Here is a 5,722-nt window from a genome sequence, read left to right on the forward strand (position 1 = left end):
CTTTCATAAGCAAAAGTCTCGTTTGTGAATCCGATTTAAGTTATAATCATAAAGTTTAAGTATCACTTAATAGTTTTTCTTACGTTTGTGAAACAGAATACGGTTATTGATGTTGGGGTAGGTAGTTGAAGTTTTTTTTTACCACGGTCTCTTCAATAACCATAATCATTAGTCATTACTGTGTAATATACTATACATAGTATATTGTATATACCGCGTGGACCATAAGCGAATATTATTTACACAGCACAACACAAATTATATTATAATATACAGTCATTCTTATAAATATATATAGTAACTATATATATATTATTATAATGTACACCTAGCCGTGTTGGTAAGTGTTTAACTATTGGTATGGTGGCAAACGCGGGGCCTCGGTCGGGGTCACTGTACTGCTATTAAAGGACTGTGAGAATTGAATTTTTTTTTGTTTTCTTCAATTCTGACGGTCGGATACAACAATAATATGATAATATTATAACGTCATCATCATTCCGTATAGCCGACGCGTGCATATATAACATATTATATCACATACACCCATATAACTCGACCGTTTCGAACTCTGACACCCGTCGATCGTATACTGCAAATAGATTTCAAACATTGACAGATAATACGTATAATGTTATAACTTTAAAACCGTGTCTATTATAGTACTTGTAACTCGTATTGGTACCGCGGTATTGTTGGGTATGATATCCATAATAACCGTTTTAATACGAAACGATAGGCTGAGGTATATGTATAATATATAGTTGCTCGTCATTTGCTATTGTCCGTTCAACGGGAATAATTGTTTGTTTTACGAAATTCGAATGAATCTTTTACAATATATAAATCGTCATGAATGATAATGAAGATTTGGAGATTACATAACATCGCCTCCGACTCGAGTGGTGCCGGACAATAAGTTAAGAGCGTATCTCGAGCGGATATAATATACGCGTACGCGTATTGGATAACTGTAATAATTTGTTCGTGCGACGACGCGACGGACGTTTTTTTTTAAATACCTCTTATATAAATAATCACGAAGACCCATTACAATACTATAATGCAATAATGGACAGATGAAATACTATGATCATAGGTTAAGGTTATTTATTATTATTATTATTATTATTATTTTATATATATCGACGAGACACCGTGTCTTTATTTTCTATTTGTCTATACCTATATATGCGCTTTTCGATCAACACATATGGAAAGTTTTAAAACAACAGTTTACTTAGCGATATGTTTACACGACGTGTGTACGAGGTAGACGGTTAGGTTAGGGTACTGCAGTCTAAACTCTGTTGTTTGATTTGCATACCCAGGACATTTTGTAAGATGCAAAATAAATGGGTAATAATTTATCGTGGACAATTTGTACGGTGAAAAAAAACCCGCGTAATATATTTTGAAAGATGAGATACGATTAGATTTACTCAAAACTTTAAATACCTACAACTCTCGTGATTGTGATCAGCGTACTATTTCGGTGACATTTACGAGAACGCACTACTGTGATTATTCATACACTATACGGACGATTTTGAAACCGCAAAATAAAAACTCAAGAAAGTTTTTTTTGCACTCGTGTCTGTGTGCGTGATGATAAATATATACATTAGGTAGGATCACTAGGATCTATACGACTATCCAAAGCGCATTTGAAAAACGAACAAATCGCAAAGCAAAACGTCACGGTGAACGAAACCGGAAAAGCCCTTTAAAAAATAAAAAATCGACGGGGCTTTATACGCCCAGGTATAGTATAAGTAATACTATATAACTATACATTCGTACATACTACGCGTTCACATGTCATGTCACATACCTATACACCAGTAGAAGAAGGTATCTTATCTATCTGTACAGTCTATACAGATGTTCATATATATGTTGTCATAATGTATATAATGTATGCGCGCGCGTCCCATAAATGATTATAATATTACATCCACGCCGTGTATACATAATATTATAACGGATAACGTGGAAGTCCGCGTCGAAAGATAATTCGAATGAAAAATGCGTCTTTTAACGATTCTCCTCTCCACACACACACACACACACACACACACACACACACACACACACACACACACACGCGCGCACTCGATATAATATTGTAATATATGCACATTTCTGACAACCGTCGCGGACCGGCTGGCGCGATCGCTCGGTGGTCGTCGTGTACGTTATTGCGGCTACTGGTTTTCACGTTTATGATTATTATTATTATTATTCATCGATTTATCTGTGCTCGTCCGAGATTAAAACGAAACGATACGGGAGCACCGTATATAATATCATAATATTAATCATATAATATTATAATACCAGACCTTGCACCGTTGAGTGAGATATAATATATGTATATTCGACAAGTCACGATACATCATCGATTGCAATGTTATTATAATATTATATAGTTGACAATTTTTTCGGATTATTCGATTGACGCACACCGAATTCTGTCAGATGGGTCTTGATGGATTATAGAGCTCTCGTTTGGCTTTTTTTTTTATGTGTGTATACTGTACGACCTCTTCATAATTAGAAATCAAGACTAATCGCATTAAAAACATTTCATGCACGCGTATGCAAATGTTCAATTAAAATTAATAAAAATGTTTTAAAATATGCTGCTAAAACTATAGGGAAAAATGAAAGAACATGATGGTATAGGAATATATATATGTATTTTAAAATATCAGAGCTTTCATTTGGAAAAAAAACTAAGCTTATCGATATTTTAATTTAAATAACGTTTTGTAACTTTTATATTTTAATGGTACATTTTATTATTCTGAAAAAAATGAGTGACAGCACTGACAGCAGAATCAATGAAAAACATCAAAGCACAATTATTAATGTTTACCATGCAATATTGGACGTCACATAAAATCATTATAAATAAAATAAATTACCGACAATATTAAAAATATATAAATAGTATAATATCTATTGAGAACTGGCTTATATACTGGATAGCTCAATTATTACTAATACGAAAATCAAAAGCTCAACAAAATATTTCCAAAAGTTACATAATTATAATTAAATGTATATAGACTTATAAAATATGAATTTTTTGTGAAATATTATAAATAATTATGCTGTCAATATTTGTAGTTAGTTTCTAAATTCAACTTGTATATAATATCTTATAAAGAATATTATACAACTATTTTGGAGGCTGTGACACGATTGAGCATAAAACACCTTTTTAGCGACACAATTGAGCAAAATTGTCAACATAATATCAAAGGGAATTAAAATACAAAAGAAAACCTACACGATTGAGCATAAAAAATTCCGCAATGTTGCCATTTTCAATTTTGAACTGTATTATACAAAAATATTTATTCAAATAATTATAATAATAACTCAAAATATAACATGTCAAAAAAATTATATGATTTCATAGTGAATATGTAATATACCTAGTCACATTAGTATGTAGATCTGTTTGATAATAATATCAGTTATGACATGAAAATTATAAAATAAAAATATTTATAAGTCAATAATAGTCTCAATAGTAGTCACATTATGTAATATATAGATCGTTTGATAATAATAAAATAATAATAAATTAAATCGATACACCTTGGTATCTGTTTCCAAGTTGGTTTAAATATAGTAATAATGATTCCGTATTCTCAAAATTTAAATATTGGTTGAAAGCTTGAATATTAAATAATAATAATAATAATAAATTACAAAACGTTGTAACGTGAATGGTGAATGTGACAACATCGCATAAAATATTCTATGCTCAATTGTGTTGCTAAAAAGGTATATGCTCAATCGTGATTTACCGATTTTGGAATATTATAAAAAAAAACATATGATCTACAAATTAATATGAGAAGTCGCAAACTCTATACAATATTCTGTACTATATAGGTACAATATAATATAAATAAACGAGATAAACTTATAACTTATCTAATATTTATTATTAGGGAACGGATTTAAATGCTCTACAATCATCAAAAATGCCTTTAAAGAATACGATTTAATCCACTCATAATAGAATTTTTTTTTAAAATGCTCCTAAAATAATTTTTAACATTGAAAAAATTTGTTTAATTATACAAATTTTTATTTTTAGATATTAATTATTCGTATCATTTTTATCACTTTCTAGTTCAATTTTCTTTTTATTCTGAAACAATTTAGATAGATAATATATTCGTTATACTTTTACCTTGTGTTTCATAATAGCACTGTATAATCAGGTGCTGCTTAATTTTTATCAAATTTTATCCATTCCTATAAAAAAATGACTTAAAAACATAAAAAAAGCCACTAAAAAAGTCAAAAAATGCTAAATAAAAGTTACATTTTTTAATTCCCTGACGTATGAAATGGACTTTGTGCTTGGAAAGCAATGTTTTCGGATATTCAGAAAAAAATGCAATTTGCATTTAAATCCGTTCCCTATTTATTATATAATAAGTGGTATCAAACTCATATGGGTTTTAATTTTCGTTAACAAAATTGACTCGATTTATGATAATATACGGTTGGTAATAAATGCAAAATATCATATTATTTATTTTGAATATCGATTGAAAGTGGGCCTTTACAATACATTAAAGTGTATTTGTTACTCATTACCTACACATCGTCATCCAGTGCTATCCCAAGAATAAACGAAAAAAACTTCAAACTGTTACAACAATAACGAACAATAACGTATTATAATATATAAGTAATGATATATATATATAAATACATTCAATTTATACGCATATTATTACACTAAATTACTCATCTGACGATACTATAATGCACTACTTCTCAATCAATGTCTCACGTCATGTATGGACACGATCCCGTTTCAGTGTCGTGATCACTCCAATTCGTATAGGCATTATATTATTGAATGCATTGACTGTAATACAAATACTCGTACGAGTAAAGACCTATATAGGTACCGACAATGGATTTCCATCATGCTCTCGATATCTTGCCAACCGCAATGAAATCATACTTGTACCAGACGCACGAAAATTAAATTCGTTATCATTTAGCATTTAATAATTTATGAGATACTGTGTGTATACTGTATAAAATACATTATTAGCAAAGCTTGGCAAGTTGTAGCAAATAATAACGATTTTAATTAGAAAATTGTCTTATTACTTTGTTATAATTCAAAAACAAATAAGATTATATAGAGGCTTGAAATATTTAATAAAATATATTAACATTTTACATTTGTGGTATTATTTTTTTTTTCTATACATTTTGATAAAAAAAATTTGCTCGGTCAAAATGCTTGAAAATTATGTTACAGTGATTTCTCTATTTCTATTTTATGCTTAATAACTATTTAGAAATATTAAAGATAGGTATGCGCGATTTACAAGGTTCCCTTTAAGTAGTTCTCACTAAACTTTTAAAATCTATTAGTTTGACCGTTCCAAGCCATCTCTTATAAAACACACTAATGTGATTATATAATATCTACAATATTAAATTTAAAAATACCGAGTTTTATCCATCAGCAAAACACTCGAGGGCAAAGATTTTAAAATTAATTGCGTAGTTAGTACTTGCGATGTTAAGAAAATAAAAACGGAAAAGTTGCTATGCTGCATAACAGGTGTACCAGACATCATCGTCATTGCGAGTTCTAAGTCACTCAAATAGTTTAATTAATGTGTTAAATTTTAATTCAATAATAAATCATTTCACACGAAAAACA

Source organism: Rhopalosiphum padi, chromosome 3, assembly GCF_020882245.1.
Source record: "Rhopalosiphum padi isolate XX-2018 chromosome 3, ASM2088224v1, whole genome shotgun sequence".
Lineage (NCBI taxonomy): Eukaryota > Metazoa > Arthropoda > Insecta > Hemiptera > Aphididae > Rhopalosiphum > Rhopalosiphum padi.